General features: G+C 38.8%; 1 long non-coding RNA gene across 2 annotated transcripts; it reads right to left on the reverse strand.

The window, feature by feature from the left end:
• Positions 1-5,284: 5,284 nt before the first annotated feature.
• Positions 5,285-8,310, reverse strand: LOC135786234 (uncharacterized). Of its 2 annotated transcripts, XR_010546923.2 has the most exons (5): positions 7,987-8,310; positions 7,502-7,910; positions 7,233-7,317; positions 6,914-7,048; positions 5,285-6,718 (listed from the first exon to the last, which is right to left on the reverse strand). It is a non-coding gene; the product is annotated as an uncharacterized lncRNA (long non-coding RNA). The 2 variants fall into 2 exon arrangements; XR_010546922.2 differs by having other exon boundaries at positions 6,914-7,317.
• Positions 8,311-18,098: the final 9,788 nt, after the last annotated feature.

The raw sequence follows: 18,098 nt of genomic DNA on the forward strand, positions 1-18,098 counted from the left end.
TTTTTTTTACTTCCGGTCTCTGTTTTATGGTCTGCTAGCTAAACAGAACTCGGGAACAAATAAAAAATAATTCCTCGTCAAAAATAACAAATGTTAGTTTTCTAAAGACGAGATGGTGATCATGGATCATTGCATAAAGGGAGGTTTGGCAGCCAATCTGTAGTAAAAAATGTGTTTCATTATATAGTACACATTTTACACAACATAGCTCAGTGTAGTTTTTGATATGCTTTAGCTATGATTTGAAGGTAATCTACTTGTTGTGTATTTTGCTTGTTATCAGAAACACTCTAAAAGGATCTTGTTTATGTTGTTACTGTGGAAACCATCTATATGCTGACTTTCACAGTTGTTCTGTACATGTTATTCTAAAAAAATATATTTCAATTAAATTTTGTAACAAATAGGGATTCTGACTGAATTCTGTTAAAAATTCGTACAACAATTATTTCAATGTTACTGACGCCATAATGTCCAGTTCATGTCTCTCTATGATTTAAGTCACAATAAAAAGTGCAGTGTTGCAAGAGTTATAATTGCACTGTTGTAAGGCCGAGCACCATCAAAATAAATAAAAAGACCACCAACTTTGCAGACCTAAATGCAGAAAATAACATAACTGAAAATGTGTAACTGTTTAATGAAATTACATAAAGAACAACAGGCCAGCACATGGGGCACAACTGCAGATTAATAAATTTATGCAAAATCACTTCTAAGTTCAGATGACATTTTATGACAAATGAATGCAAATGTTTTTGCAAAACAAACCAAGTTTGAAATAATCTAATCTGTGACAATAAATATCCTGTCTGGCTAGTTCTACCTGTTCTCTTCACCTGCTACTCACTTGCTGTCTTGTCTCTGTGCTCTTCATCATGGCTTAAGTAGATCAGATATTTCAAATCTCCAGTACTCTAGGCTGCAATGTTTCTTGACTTTTTGTCACTTTTCTACCTGTTTACTTCAACTGCTTTGTCATTTTCGATCATGTTTTTGTTGTCCTCTCCTTTTTCATGGCTGAGTTAATGGACCATTATGCTACTACAATGAAAACTTTCTATCTGAAAGCAATTTTGAGCGTGGCATGGTTGTTGGTGCCAGACGGGCCGGTCTGAGTATTTCACAATCTGCTCAGTTACTGGGATTTTCATGCACAACTATTTCTAGGGTTTACAAAGAATGGTGTCAAAAGGGAAAAACATCCGGTAAGGGGCAGTGTGGGCAAAAATGCCTTGTTGATGCTGGAGGTCAGAGGGGAATGTGCCGACTGATTCAAGCTGATAGAAGAGCAACTTTGACTGAAATAACCACTCGTTACAGCCGAGCATTTGGGAGCCACAACACGCACAACCTTGAGGCGGATGGGCTACAACAGCAGAAGACCCCACCGGGTACCACTCATCTCCAACTGTCCAATTTTGGTGAGCTTGTGCAAATTGTATCCTCTTTTTCCTTTTTGTAGTGAAGTCTGGAAAAATGTTGCCTGGTCTGATGAGTCTCGATTTCTGTTAAGACATTCAGATGGTAGAGTCAGAATTTGGCGTAAACAGAATGAGAACATGGATCCATCATGCCCTGTTACCACTGTGCATGCTGGTGGTGTAATGGTGTTGGGGATGTTTTCTTGGCCCACTTTAGGCCCCTTAGTGCCAATTGGGCATTGTTTAAATGCCACGGCCTACCTGAGCATTGTTTCTGACCATGTCCATCCCTTTATGACCACCATGTACCATCCTCTGATGGCTACTTCCAGCAGGATAATGCACCATGTCACAAAGCTCAAACAATTTCAAATTGGTTTCTTAAACATGACAATGAGTTCACTGTACTAAAATGGCCCCCACAGTCACCAGACCTCAACCCAATAGAGCATTTGGGATGTGGTGGAACGGGAGCTTCATGCCCTGGATGTGGTCCCATAAATCTTCATCAACTGCAAGATGCTATCATATAGGGGTGTGCAGCAGAGTCAGTATTTGTATCTGTAACAATCTCAAAATTATTTGTATCTGTATTTGTATTGGAACTGGAAATGGGCGGGTCTTAAACCGGACGTTTGTCATATTACATGAAAATAGCATTTTAAATTAATTTTTGCTTCTATTATAATTATAACTTAAATAACTGTAAATATTTATTAAAAATAATATTACAAAATTTTAATCAAAAAGACAAATACCTTGATTCTCATTAATAATAGGCATGGAAAACAAACTTCTCATTTTCAAAGCCTCATACAGCTATATGTCCCAATGTGCGTTGAACTTGAGAGCGCGTTGACTGTACATCACCTTTAAGCGTTTGTGTCTTTCAGCACAGTTACATATGTGACCCATTCTGTCTAAATGAGTGGGAGGTTTTCAGGAAAAATAAATAGCCTACATTAATCCCTCGTCTAGCGATTCAAATACTCTAGTAATTACACATCTAAAATGAACGTTATTTGTAGGCTACGATTTCTGAGAGTGAAATGATTAACCTAATATACCATATCTGCGCTACTCATCTGACCAACGGTGAGCTCGAACTGCTTCACTGCAGAAGCTGCCTTGAAGGCTACGCTACTTCTGGCATCCATCTAAGCTTTCATTGTTAAGGGACTGCACAAGAGACTGTTAGATCTACACATAAAGCAACCAGTAAATATTTTTTGTTTTGTTAAGCATCTCATTTGGGGGTGTTGAAAATATAAGGTCGATATCACTTAAGCATTCAGTATTGGATTCATTTGTAACCAAATCGATCAGAAGCACCATTCACTTCCATAGTATTCTTTTATCCTACTATGTAAGTCAATGGTGCTTCTGGTCAGTTTGGTTACAGACATTCCTCAAAAAATCTTTGTGTTCATCTGGACCCTTTAATGTGTAGAAACATCTCAGCAACCATCAAGAAAAAATGGAGGCAACTGAGCTAAATTGCAGATGTTGTTGCAAAGGGTCTGAATATGTATAATATAAATATGATATTTCAGTTTTCATTTTTCATACATTAGCAAAAGTTTCTAAAATTCAGTTTTTACTGAATTATTATTAATGTCTAAACAATAACAGTATCACGCAACAACATAAAAATAAAAAGTGAAAGGGGTTTGAATAATTTCTGAATGCACTGTAGATGATCTTGATTGAACACAACAGCTTTCTTCCTTCATCAGATGGCTATGCAATGTTTCAATTCAGACCATTAAAGAACACGGATCTTGCCCTGATGTGCATTAACAAAAAAAAAGTGTACATGGGCCAAAATACAGCATTTTTTAAAAATGTAATAACTTGTTTTTTTACCTCTTTAGATGCTGTCATCATATTTTAAGTACATCATGAGCCAGAATGGATGGATGGTGGTGGCCATAAGAAGACAACTACACCAACAACAAAATTCATATTTGCAGATTCAGATGAATAAAATGACTTTTAAACATGATTTTGTTTTTATTGGAAACCATTAGGAATTTCTGTAATGGTTTTATTGTTTTTTTTTCAGCAGGGTTGAAGGGCAATTTCCTATGCAGTAGCCTTGTAAAAATAGGCTTTGCATTATATTATATGCCACGAGACAGCTTTCTGTAGCGTGCGTGAAGTTGGCCCCCCACCCAACGCAAAACGTCGGCAAAATATGCTCAATCGTTTGTGCTCCGTTTGTGCTGGTTTGTGCCGCAAAAATTTTCGTTTGTGCTGCTTTGGTTTTTTAGATATTAGAAGAACATTTATAGGTCATACTGAGGTCACGTAGCCCCCCAACATGCTCCAAATTTACCCAAAATAGTCTTAAACGTTTGTGCTTCGTTTGTGCTGGTTTGTGCAGGTAAAATTTTCGTTTGTGCTGCTTCGGTTTTTATAATATTTGACATTGAAATAAGGCGATGACGTCACTCAGCCCCCCACATGCTTCAAGTTCACCCAAAGTATTCTTGTTTGATTGTGCTTCGTTTGTGCTGGTTTGTGCAGGTAAAAATTTCGTTTGTGCAGTTTTCGTTTTTTAGATATTAAAAGAACATTTATAGGTCATACAGAGGTCACACAGCCCCCCACATGCTCAAAATTAACCCAAAATAGTCTTAAACGTTTGTGCTTCGTTTGTGCTGGTTTGTGCAGGTAAAATTTACGTTTGTGCAGTTTTCGTTTTTTAGATATTTAAAACATTTATAGGTCATACTGAGGTCACGTAGCCCCCAACATGCTCCAAATTTACCCAAAATAGTCTTAAACGTTTGTGCTTCGTTTGTGCTGGTTTGTGCAGGTAAAAGTTTCGTTTGTGCTGCTTCGGTTTTTATAATATTTGAGATTGAATTATGGCGATGACGTCACTCAGCCTCCCGCATGCTTCAAGTTCACTCAAAACTATATTTGTTCGTTTGTGCTGGTTTGTGCAGGTAAAAGTTTCGTTTGTGCTGCTTCGGTTTTTATAATATTTGACATTGAATTATGGCGATGACGTCACTCAGCCTCTGGTTCAAGTTCACCCCAAATTATATTTATTCGATCGTGCTCCGTTTGCTTTTGTTTTGTTTTTTAATTTCGTTTGTGCTGCTCTTTACAATATTAAAATATTAGAAATTTAATTGCATCTGATTTCTGGTTATCGCCTACATAGTATTTTAAGCCTTCAGAAAAAGGTTAAAGTCTTACTCTGTCGATCTTTACACTTGTGTGAACATTGAAATAACATCAGACTCCATTCTCCAATGTTTTTATTGAAATTAACAATACGAAACATGTATCTGGTTATTATGAATTAAATTGTCTTTTTCATGTAAATGTTTTCTTTACTTTGTGTTTTCTTTATAAGAATCATATTATAATATATTGTGAGAAAATGTCGCTTATTTAATGATGTATATAGGGTAGGTGTAATAAGCAAATGCTTCAGCCTACACTCTTTTCGGTCATTATACATAATTATTATTTATTGTAAATTATGAAAATGACTTGTGAAGATTAAGATAAAATATATCATTCATTCTCATAATATATAAAACCAAGAAGAACAGTTAATGTTATTGTTGTTTGGATGATCAATTACCATAATTATTGATTTATTAATGATAATTATTTGACTTTGTGAAGAAATTATGAAATTACAATACTGCATATGTTAATATATTTGTGCACAGAAACGTAAATATAACTACCAAGTCTTTTTTGTTTTTCCTTTTGGTATTGTAAAGAAAATTTTGGAAAGAATTGTGATTTTTGTTTTTAAAGAAAAAAATAAAATCTCTACTGCTAAGTCACAGCGAGTCATTTTTATTCTCTAAAATTGAAATGTGCTCTGAAAATAGTGCATTTACCTCCACCTACTAATAGCATAGATTATAAACACTATACAAACTTGTTTCTAAGACACATTCAGGTGCATGATTCGCCTCGTGATGATCACTTGCGATTGGATTTATGCTACTTCCCTCACATATAAGTAACAAAGCAAAGATGCCCATGGTACAAATAATATAAATAATGCATGTTCAAATGCGATTCTGAATTCAGCCAGCCATTTGCTTTTGCCTCAAGGGGGCGCTCTCCCCACTCCACCCTATCACTTGCAACACTACTCCTAACACTAGGCGCGTAAGAGGCTCTAAACCAGTCTAGAGTTGGTGGAGGAAATATATTTTCTGGCCAATGTAAGTATGTTTTAACACTGTCAGTAACAATATTATAAGCTAAGTTCAAGGATAATGGTACAACATTCAAAAGAGCTAAGATTGTCAATGTGTGTTGAACAGAAAACTCATGTCACCTATTTTGGGTATTTAAATACGTTGTGCATCTACCATATGTCCTAATATAGGATACATTATGTTATAACTATATTAAATTATACAAATATTCAGACCCATACAGTAAAATATGAAAACAAGTTTACTCTATGACATTAAGTAATTATGTTTTGCTTATGCCAGATGCCCAAGAAACCAGTGGTTGACAAGGAGTCCATTTTCACGGTGCTGTGTTTATCAAAAGAGGCCATAGTCCAAAATGGCAACATAGCTACTCCCAGTCAGAGCATCTGGACAGAGCTTAGTAAGCAGCTAGAAAACAAGATCACCCCAAAGGCGCTATACACGTTTGTTAAATTAAACAGACACAACATCTGGGCTGCTTTAGAGTTTACTTATGAAAGTGATCATGAAGCAAGTGGCAGTAGTGATGACACTGATTTTGAGCCAGGGTCCCTTTCCCAAAGACCAAAAGATTGCTGGGCTTTTGGTCTTGAAGTTCCATTTCAGAAATGGATTGAATTCATCCCTGAAACGGTTGAATACAAAAACAAGTTCAGTAAAACACAAAAAAGGGAATACACAGTTTTGAAGCCTGGCAACTGGACACATGTGATAAATCATTACATTTGGCAAGAGGTGAAAAGCACCTGCACTTTTGCCTTTAAAAGAGCCAAGGTCTATCCATCAGCCACAGAGAAATACATTGAAATCAGAGGTAACTGTAAGGAGTGCAATGGCCTGATTCACATGAAATGCGACAAAAAGCCTGAAATAAACAGCCCAATGGTGTTTAAGTGTTTAATTAAAAACACAAATAACTCCCTGCACACTGGTGGTTCAAAGCGTGCAATGTCTGGTAATTTGCGTGTGCAGATAGCCAAAGAACTGTGTGAGGGTAGAATGGAACCCCATGTCTGGAGGGCAACAGAGGCAACAAAACTGATGGATTTTGGAGATCCTGAGCCAAGTCATCTCCCTAATTTGGCCACCCTGCGGAAGGCAAAGCAGGAGAGAAATGACTTAGAATTAGGCGACAAGGATCCTATTTTGTCACTGCAGATGTTGAAATACAGTGCACCTCACAGTGGTAGCATTAAAGATATTGGACTGGATAAGTTTTTTTGTCACTATTGGAGTCAAACACAAATGTATATGTACAAGTCATTGATAAAGGTGTCTACTAACCCCACTGTCAGTTTTGATGCAACTGGCTCAGTAGTGAGGAAACTAACAAGACCAACTGGCATGTCTGGCCATATCTTTTTATATCAGGGAGTTCTGGCAGGAGAGGAGAGCTCTAGTGTCCCAGTGGTGCAAATGCTGTCAGAGAGACATGATGTTAATGCAATAACACATTGGTTGAAAGAGTGGATACGTGCAGGTGCACCAACTCCAAAAGAGGTTGTGAGTGACTTTTCTCTAGCTTTGCTCGGAGCTCTGGTCAAGTCTTTCACTCCATATCCTGATCTGAAGAGCTACATCAATGAGTGTTGTGGTGTCTTACTTGGTAAACAGTCAGCAAAAGTGCCACCTTGTTTTGTTCGGGTTGATGTTGCACACTGCATCAAGACGATCTGCCAGTGGGGCTGCTTGAAGAAAAAACCACATCGCATTAAAGATTTCTTTGTGAGATCAATGGCACAGCTTCTTAAGTCACAATCCATGAATGATGCAAAAGAGCTACTAAGGAGTATTACTGTTGTGGCTCTCAGTGAAGCAGAAGGCAATGACAGCTCTGGAGCCCCCTTAATATCAGAAAGGTGCAAGAAATACCTGAAATCCCGGATTGCAGAAGAGTGTGCCATCATCCCAGATCTAGAGGGCAAGGACCTGGGAGAAGAGGATCCATGTGACCAAACACAGACAGACCTACGGCAGTGGGTCATAGACATATGTGAAGAGAGCAGGTCGCTTGCCAGCGGTAATGGTGATCACGATAATATGCACTTCCTCCCTGAGATTATTCCTAATATAATCTGGCTTGCAAGTTACTTGCCACTCTGGACAGCAGTAATGGTCCCTCACTTCCGAAGCACCAACATTACCGCAAGTTCAGCCAATGTTGAAGCAGAATTCAAAAACATCAAGCGCGGCCTTTTCAAGCATGAAAACTTGCCAATTAGGGTGGATAGATTCATTGCTCAACATCTGTCCTTCATTGAAGGCAACATGCGAATTTGTTCTGCAAAACAAAAAGGTGAAGAAAAAGATGTAACTGTTGGGGAAGTGCTTGTCACAGGAGCCAATTCAATACCCACCACAACTTGCAGTGTAGATGTAAAGCCAGAAATGGATGCTTCCTGTTCTGAGACCTCTGATGCTGTCATAAACATCCATCCAGCCGATGAAGATGCGGTTGAAAACTGGAGAGGCCTAGCAGTTCCACCCAAAAAGAGGAAGATGAGTTCATACCTCTCTCCCTGTCCTGAATGGCTCCATGCAGATTCATCTGTGAAAGGGAAAAAACTAAAAGTGGAACTGTTGAAAAATGGAAATAATCAACAGCCTGTTAAAATTGGGAAATCAAGAATCTCTGTGCTGAACACATGTGCATTTGATGCTTTTTGTCAATGCTTATGTTGTGCTTTCTGCGATAGTCTCACTTTTGGAAACACTGTTTGCAGTGAGGACTCCAACAACCTCCTCCAGCTAGTAAAAACCATCACCAGAAAAGGTCTAAATGCACATGCCTACACACAGAGGGCACAGCTGCTAAGTGAAATATTTGAAGGTGTACAGTTGAAGTCTGGTGTTCTCCAAATCAATGCACAATGCCACATCTCCACAATCATTAATAAGTTAATGACAAAATGTGTTTCCCTTACCAAACAGTGCTCCTCACAGCATTGCAGTCTCAGCAAACCACTCACAAGGGAAATTTCTTTTGTTTGTACGTCTGATGCTGTACTGCAGGCTTCTGGCGTGGCTCATCTACAAACTGCAGTGGAAGAAGGGCTTAACCTTCCAAAGTCCCCCTGCCTCAGGCCAATCCAAAGTCAGTCCCCCTCTCCATTCAAGACAGACTCTACCTCAGAAAAAGTGCTCTGTGAAGGGACAGTTTCTCACAGTTACAGTGTAGGAGAACTTCTGTGGATTGACACTGACCTGGGAAGTAAATCCAGAGTCCAATTTCCTTTGTGTGAATTTTCTTCCAACCTGATGCTTCAAGGGGAGAGATTTGTTTTAAGGGCAGTCGTTGCTTTTAAAGGAGGCTTAACCAAGAATTCTATTGGACATTATGTGGCCTACTGCAGGAGGTCTTCGTGTGTCTGGGAGATGTATGATGACCTGAGAAGTGGAATGACAGGAGTGTCAGAAAAAAACAAAATATGTCCACATGCTGTTTTATACACAAAAGAGTAATTGAATTTATTTAAATTAATTTCTGTAAAGTAACACACACCTTTGTTTTCCTACTGGTGTTTACACACAAGTTTATTCTGTGTGGTGTTTTTGTTTTGAAGTCAGACAGTGGCTTGTCAGTATTAATAGTTTTTACATTTTTAAAGGTTTTATTCTTATTGTTATTTGATGTTCACTAATACACAGTAATTCTATTTTACAAGTAAAATCATTTTGGCTTAATTCATTCATTGAGTCCCCATGTGTGTGTGTGTGTGTGTGTGTGTGTGTGTGTGTGTGTGTGTGTGTGTGTGTGTGTGTGTGCGCGTGTGTGTGTCTGTGTGTGTGTGTGTGTGTGTGTTAAAAGTCTGATATTTGCAAGAAAATATGTCAGTCAGACTTATAGGGTTTTGCATTTAAGCTCCTAACACATAAATAGCCTATGTATACACAGAGCTAAAGCAAACAGATTATGTTGTGTGTATGTTAATATTACTACTGTTATTTACGTAACAATTCTGTAAACACATAAAAACCGCTTACCTCAGAATTCTTATTCAACAACACATCCTGTGATCCGTTGTGTCCATTAAACGTTGAAACTGCGTTAGTGATCATTAAGACCTGTACATGTTTACAGCACAAATCAGCACAAACGAAGCACAATCGAACAAGAATTGTTTGAGTGAACTTGAAGCATGCGGGAGGCTGAGTGACGTCATCGCCATAATTCAATGTCAAATATTATAAAAACCGAAGCAGCACAAACGAAACTTTTACCTGCACAAACCAGCACAAACGAACAAATATAGTTTTGAGTGAACTTGAAGCATGCGGGAGGCTGAGTGACGTCATCGCCATAATTCAATCTCAAATATTATAAAAACCGAAGCAGCACAAACGAAACTTTTACCTGCACAAACCAGCACAAACGAAGCACAAACGTTTAAGACTATTTTGGGTAAATTTGGAGCATGTTGGGGGCTACGTGACCTCAGTATGACCTATAAATGTTTTAAATATCTAAAAAACGAAAACTGCACAAACGTAAATTTTACCTGCACAAACCAGCACAAACGAAGCACAAACGTTTAAGACTATTTTGGGTTAATTTTGAGCATGTGGGGGGCTGTGTGACCTCTGTATGACCTATAAATGTTCTTTTAATATCTAAAAAACGAAAACTGCACAAACGAAATTTTTACCTGCACAAACCAGCACAAACGAAGCACAATCAAACAAGAATACTTTGGGTGAACTTGAAGCATGTGGGGGGCTGAGTGACGTCATCGCCTTATTTCAATGTCAAATATTATAAAAACCGAAGCAGCACAAACGAAAATTTTACCTGCACAAACCAGCACAAACGAAGCACAAACGTTTAAGACTATTTTGGGTAAATTTGGAGCATGTTGGGGGGCTACGTGACCTCAGTATGACCTATAAATGTTCTTCTAATATCTAAAAAACCAAAGCAGCACAAACGAAAATTTTTGCGGCACAAACCAGCACAAACGGAGCACAAACGATTGAGCATATTTTGCCGACGTTTTGCGTTGGGTGGGGGGCCAACTTCACGCACGTCAAAAAAAATGGTATGCCTGCACCACTAGTTGGCCTCATAATTGAACAAAACCTTTGACATTGAGCAAGCCCAATGGTCATAAAACTGTTTTTTCACTAAACCAAAGTGTATAGCCATGATACTAGCTCGATGTAACACAGTCATGACCTGAGATTCCATGCACAAGTTTTTCATAGCGCCACCTAGTGGTAATTTGTTGTTTTCACTTAAAAATACTGTAACCTTACATTTAAAATCATAAGTCATCATGGATTATTCCTTTCATGACTTTGAGTATAATCATTGGTGGATTGCAAGTCACTCCCTAGCAACCAATGAGCATACCCTAGCAACCATTTAGCAAGAGCTGTATCTCTGTATCAGAACATCGTAGAGACATGGGGTTCAGTTTTTTTGACTCATTAACACTATTTTAACAATTTGTGACCCGAGTTTTGCCAATGCAAGCACCACAAACATTTCTTTCAGTGTTCCATTTGTCAATGTTCCGTGAGAAGAGAGGGAGACATTTCACTAAATGATAGCACTTTTTTGCTGATAACTTTGAACACGTGTGTCTGGTATCTTATTTTTCATCATTTATTATTTATTCATCATCTACACAGCCATGCCCTTAAAGGTCTTAATGTCCCAAATCGCTTGAACCCCGGTAATCGCTGCTTGCAGCTATATTTAGGGGTTCAAGCCCGAAGGGCTGAAACCCTATTGTATTTGTACTGATTTTTATTATTATTAGGGGTTCAAGCCCGAAGGGCTGAAACCCTATTGTATTTGTACTGATTTTTATTATTATTATTATTATTATTTTTATTATTTTTCTTCTGCCGTAAAACGGATCGTGCAGACCAAACCGTAAGGCCTAGAGACTTGAGACTTGGCCAAATGGTAGGTCTCATTCGTGCGCGAAGATGACAGAGTGTCATCCCAATCGGCCTATGGGGGGCGCTACAGCGATGGCAAACGCGTTGATGCTCATAACTTCGACAATTCTTGTCCAAATGTCAAGTGTCTTATATTCCTGGATTCCTTGCGTCAAGACGAACAAAATGTATATCTCCGATTTCATTTCCGTCATTAAAAATTTTCCGCTATTTTTGATTTTGTCGAAAAAAATAAAAACGAACTAGTCCTAGGTTTTTCGCTCGATCGGAATCGTTTTGGTGCTAAAATGTTCCTTGGAGTTCGAATATCAATAATTATTGAAAAAAAGTTGAACTTTCGACTCACGGTCGACATGCCACGCCCAAACGTCTGAAGTGTGCGCAGCCACTAGGGAATTATTGGATATAACTGCGGACAGGAATGAAGTATTAACACGACACTTGGTACTTGTGATGACAGTCATGGCCTGAGGTGGCATGCGTCGTTTCGTCACAGCGCCACCTAGTGGTCAGACGAATCATTTAAACGCTTATAACTTAGGCTGAGTTTAACATATTTTCATGCAACTTTTTTCTTTGGAGTCCTGAATTGTTGCCGAGTCCAACGATACCAAGCATGCCAGGTTTTGCTTTACGGTTGGTTCTGCACAGGAAAATAGCGCTTAAAAAACACGCGCGAATAACTCCGCGAGGGTTATTCCGATCGACTCGAAACGACCATAGGAAGAACATTGTATTACCTTCTGAACAAAAAGTTCTATTGGCGTTATGTTAAAATTTTCATCAGAAATGGCCGAAAATTGCAAAAAACGAAAAATTACCTCAAAATTTTGTGTTTTTACACATAAATGGTTATAACTCCGCAACGAAATGATATTTTTTAACCAGATTTGATACGCTGATGTCTGAGCACAGTCTGAGGCAATACAAAAAAAATGGTATGCCTGCACCACTAGTTGGCCTCATAATTTAACAAAACCTATGACATTGAGCAAACCCTATGGTCAAACAACTGTTTTTTCAATAAACTAAAGTGTACAGCCATGATACTAGCTAGATGTAACACAGTCATGACCTGAGATTCCATGCACGAGTTTGTCATAGTGCCACCTAGTGGTAATTTGTTATTTTCACTTAAAAATACCGTAACCTTACATTTAAAATCATGAGTCATCATGGATTATTCCTTTCATGGCTTTGAGTATAATCATTGATGGATTGCAAGTCACTCCCTAGCAACCAATGAGAATACCCTAGCAACCATTTAGCAAGCTGTATCTCTGTATCAGAACATCGTAGAGACGTGGGGTTCGGCTCTTTTGACTCATTAACCCTATTTTAACATTTTGTGACCCGAGTTTTGCCATTGCAAGCACCACAAACATTTCCTTCAGTGTTCTATTTGTCAATGTTCCGTGAGAAGAGAGGGAGACATTTCACTGAACGATAGCAATTTTTGCTAATAACTTTGAACACGTGTGTCTGGTATCTTATTTTTCATCATTTATTTTGTACAATGCAGCAAATCTACACAGCCATGCCCTTAATGGTCTTAATGTCCCAAATCGCTTGAACCCCGGTAATCGCTGCTTGCAGCTATATTTATTATTATTATTATTATTTTTATTATTTTTCTTCTGCCGTAAAACGGATCGTGCAGACCAAACCGTAAGGCCTAGAGACTTGAGACTTGGCCAAATGGTAGGTCTCATTCGTGCGCGAAGATGACAGAGTGTCATCCCAATCGGCCTATGGGGGGCGCTACAGCGATGGCAAACGCGTTGATGCTCATAACTTCGACAATTCTTGTCCAAATGTCAAGTGTCTTATATTCCTGGATTCCTTGCGTCAAGACGAACAAAATGTATATCTCCGATTTCATTTCCGTCATTAAAAATTTTCCGCTATTTTTGATTTTGTCGAAAAAAATAAAAACGAACTAGTCCTAGGTTTTTCGCTCGATCGGAATCGTTTCGGTGCTAAAATGTTCCTTGGAGTTCGAATATCAATAATTATTGAAAAAAAGTTGAACTTTCGACTCACGGTCGACATGCCACGCCCAAACGTCTGAAGTGTGCGCAGCCACTAGGGATTTATTGGATATAACTGCGGACAGGAATGAAGTATTAACACGACACTTGGTACTTGTGATGACAGTCATGGCCTGAGGTGGCATGCGTCGTTTCGTCACAGCGCCACCTAGTGGTCAGACGAATCATTTAAACGCTTATAACTTAGGCTGAGTTTAACATATTTTCATGCAACTTTTTTCTTTGGAGTCCTGAATTGTTGCCGAGTCCAACGATACCAAGCATGCCAGGTTTTGCTTTACGGTTGGTTCTGCACAGGAAAATAGCGCTTAAAAAACACGCGCGAATAGCTCCGCGAGGGTTATTCCGATCGACTCGAAACGACCATAGGAAGAACATTGTATTACCTTCTGAACAAAAAGTTCTATTGGCGTTATGTTAAAATTTTCATCAGAAATGACCGAAAATTGCAAAAAACGAAAAATTACCTCAAAATTTTGTGTTTTTACACATAAATGGTTATAACTCCGCAACGAAATGATATTTTTTCACCAGATTTGATACGCTGATGTCTGAGCACAGTCTGAGGCAATATAAAAAATATGGTATGCCTGCACCACTAGTTGGCCTCATAATTGAACAAAACCTTTGACATTGAGCAAGCCCAATGGTCATAAAACTGTTTTTTCACTAAACTAAAGTGTGTAGCCATGATACTAGCTCGATGTAACACAGTCATGACCTGAGATTCCATGCACAAGTTTGTCATAGCGCCACCTAGTGGTAATTTGTTATTTTCACTTAATAATACTGTAACCTTACATTTAAAATCATGAGTCATCATGGATTATTCCTTTCATGACTTTGAGTATAATCATTGGTGGATTGCAAGTCACTCCCTAGCAACCAATGAGCATACCCTAGCAACCATTTAGCAAGAGCTGTATCTCTGTATCAGAACATCGTAGAGACATGGGGTTCAGTTCTTTTGACTCATTAACACTATTTTAACATTTTGTGACCCGAGTTTTGCCAATGCAAGCACCACAAACATTTCTTTCATTGTTCCATTTGTCAATGTTCTGTGAGAAGAGAGGGAGACATTTCACTGAATGATAGCACTTTTTTGCTGATAACTTTGAACACGTGTGTCTGGTATCTTATTTTCCATCATTTATTTTGTACAATGCAGCAAATCTACACAGCCATGCCCTTAAAGGTCTTAATGTCCCAAATCGCTTGAACCCCGGTAATCGCTGCTTGCAGCTATATTTTTTATTATTTTTCTTCTGCCGTTAAACGGATCGTGCAGACCAAACCGTAAGGCCTAGAGACTTGAGACTTGGCCAAATGGTAGGTCTCATTCGTGCGCGAAGATGACAGAGTGTCATCCCAATCGGCCTATGGGGGGCGCTACAGCGATGGCAAACGCGTTGATGCTCATAACTTCGACAATTCTTGTCCAAATGTCAAGTGTCTTATATTCCTGGATTCCTTGCGTCAAGACGAACAAAATGTATATCTCCGATTTCATTTCCGTCATTAAAAATTTTTCGCTATTTTTGATTTTGTCGAAAAAAATAAAAACGAACTAGTCCTAGGTTTTTCGCTCGATCGGAATCGTTTCGGTGCTAAAATGTTCCTTGGAGTTCGAATATCAATAATTATTGAAAAAAAGTTGAACTTTCGACTCACGGTTGACATGCCACGCCCAAACGTCTGAAGTGTGCGCAGCCACTAGGGATTTATTGGATATAACTGCGGACAGGAATGAAGTATTAACACGACACTTGGTACTTGTGATGACAGTCATGGCCTGAGGTGGCATGCGTCGTTTCGTCTCGGGGCCACCTAGTGGTCAGACGAATCATTTAAACGCTTATAACTTAGGCTGAGTTTAACATATTTTCATGCAACTTTTTTCTTTGGAGTCCTGAATTGTTGCCGAGTCCAACGATACCAAGCATGCCAGGTTTTGCTTTACGGTTGGTTCTGCACAGGAAAATAGCGCTTAAAAAACACGCGCGAATAACTCCGCGAGGGCTATTCCGATCGACTCGAAACGACCATAGGAAGAACATTGTATTACCTTCTGAACAAAAAGTTCTATTGGCGTTATGTTAAAATTTTCATCAGAAATGGCCGAAAATTGCAAAAAAACGAAAAATTACCTCAAAATTTTGTGTTTTTACACATAAATGGTTATAACTCCGCAACGAAATGATATTTTTTCACCAGATTTGATACGCTGATGTCTGAGCACAGTCTGAGGCAATACAAAAAAAAATGGTATGCCTGCACCACTAGTTGGCCTCATAATTTAACAAAACCTATGACATTGAGCAAACCCTATGGTCAAACAACTGTTTTTTCAATAAACTAAAGTGTACAGCCATGATACTAGCTAGATGTAACACAGTCATGACCTGAGATTCCATGCACGAGTTTGTCATAGCGCCACCTAGTGGTAATTTGTTATTTTCACTTAAAAATACTGTAACCTTACATTTAAAATCATGAGTCATCATGGATTATTCCTTTCATGGCTTTGAGTATAATCATTGATGGATTGCAAGTCACTCCCTAGCAACCAATGAGAATACCCTAGCAACCATTTAGCAAGCTGTATCTCTGTATCAGAACATCGTAGAGACGTGGGGTTCGGCTCTTTTGACTCATTAACCCTATTTTAACATTTTGTGACCCGAGTTTTGCCATTGCAAGCACCACAAACATTTCCTTCAGTGTTCTATTTGTCAATGTTCCGTGAGAAGAGAGGGAGACATTTCACTGAACGATAGCAATTTTTGCTAATAACTTTGAACACGTGTGTCTGGTATCTTATTTTTCATCATTTATTTTGTACAATGCAGCAAATCTACACAGCCATGCCCTTAATGGTCTTAATGTCCCAAATCGCTTGAACCCCGGTAATCGCTGCTTGCAGCTATATTTATTAGGGGTTCAAGCCCGTAGGGCTGAAACCCTATTGTATTTGTATGGATTTTTATTATTAGGGGTTCAAGCGCGAAGCGCTGAAACCCTATTGTAATTGTTAAGATTTTTATTATTATTATTCTGCCGTAAAACGGAACGTGCAGACCAAACCGTAAGGCCTAGAGACTTGAAACTTGGCCAAATGGTAGGACCCAATTTGGGGAGAGGTTGACAGAGTATCAACCCGATTGGCCTATAGGTGGCGCTATAACGACGGAAATCACGTTTATGCTCATAACTCCCAGAAATCTTGTCCAAATGTCAAGTGTCTTATATCACTGGAATCCTTGCGTCAAGACGAACAAAACGTATATCTCCGATTTCATTTGCGCCTAGAATTTTTTTTCGCTATTTTCGATTTTGTCGAAAAAAATAAAAACGAACTAGTCCTAGGTTTTTCGACCGATCGGAACCATTCCAGTGCTGTAATATTCCTTGGAGCGTGAATATCAAAAGTTATCAAAAAAAAGTTGAACTTTCGACTCACCGTCGTAAAGCCACGCCCAAACGCCCCCTATGGGCGGAGCCTCTAGGTCTTAAATGGCTATAACTTGGGATTAGAAAGAGGTATCGACACCAAATTTGGTGTATATATACAGGGGACTATTCTGGGCTCACGTTCAAATAATTGCGCCGCTTGACCACTAGTTGGCGTTATAACACCACCTCAACCTTTGAAGGGCTGTAGCTACAAAAGTGTGGGACCGATCAACTTGAAATTTGGCACGGTTGCTCTTGGTCTAGGGTACTATTAATGTCTAAAAGGAATTTTGCATGGCTCAAGAAACATAGCCGCCATCGGCCAATCAAGAAAAAGCAGCTATTAGACAGGGTTAACGAAGGCCGATCGAAACGAAACGCGGTGGGCCTGTTTGTCTCTTGGCCATGAAGGTCTGTGCAGAGTAAGAAAAAATTCGGCCTCCGGGGGGCGCTATCACGTTTTTTTAGTGTTTAAATTATTGTGTATTATGTAGTGTTTTAGATATCCACAAGATCCTCATATCATTTAATAGAGGTACTTACAATGAACAACTTTCCCTCAAGAAGCAACTGTCTCAGTAAAATCGTTTGTTAGATATTCATCATTTTCTTTTAAACCTACTTTTGCAAACTAGTCCTAGGTTTTTTGACCAATCTGAACCAATCCAGTGCTGGAATATTCCTTAGACATTGAATATCAATAATTATCAAAAAAAAGTTGAACTTTGCACTCGTCGTCGCAACACCACGGTCAAAAGTACGAAGAGGCGGTGCCACAAATACTTAAATGGCTATCATTTATGATAGGAATGAGATATCAACACGAAACTTGGTACACATATGTATAGACCTAGACTGAGTTCACATGCAAAAAATAGCAGAGATTGTCCACTAGGTGGCGCAATAATCTAAGAACAAAGAACGATGACTATAGCATATGTATACGACACATAAATATTTGTCTCACCTACTATTTTGCACATAACATCTGCTTTCAGATTCTTATAAGGGTCTATTAGGATAATTACATATCTTAGAAAACATGCCGACCAACA

The sequence above is a fragment of the Paramisgurnus dabryanus genome, chromosome 4 (assembly GCF_030506205.2).
Source record: "Paramisgurnus dabryanus chromosome 4, PD_genome_1.1, whole genome shotgun sequence".
NCBI classification, from domain to species: Eukaryota; Metazoa; Chordata; class Actinopteri; order Cypriniformes; family Cobitidae; genus Paramisgurnus; species Paramisgurnus dabryanus.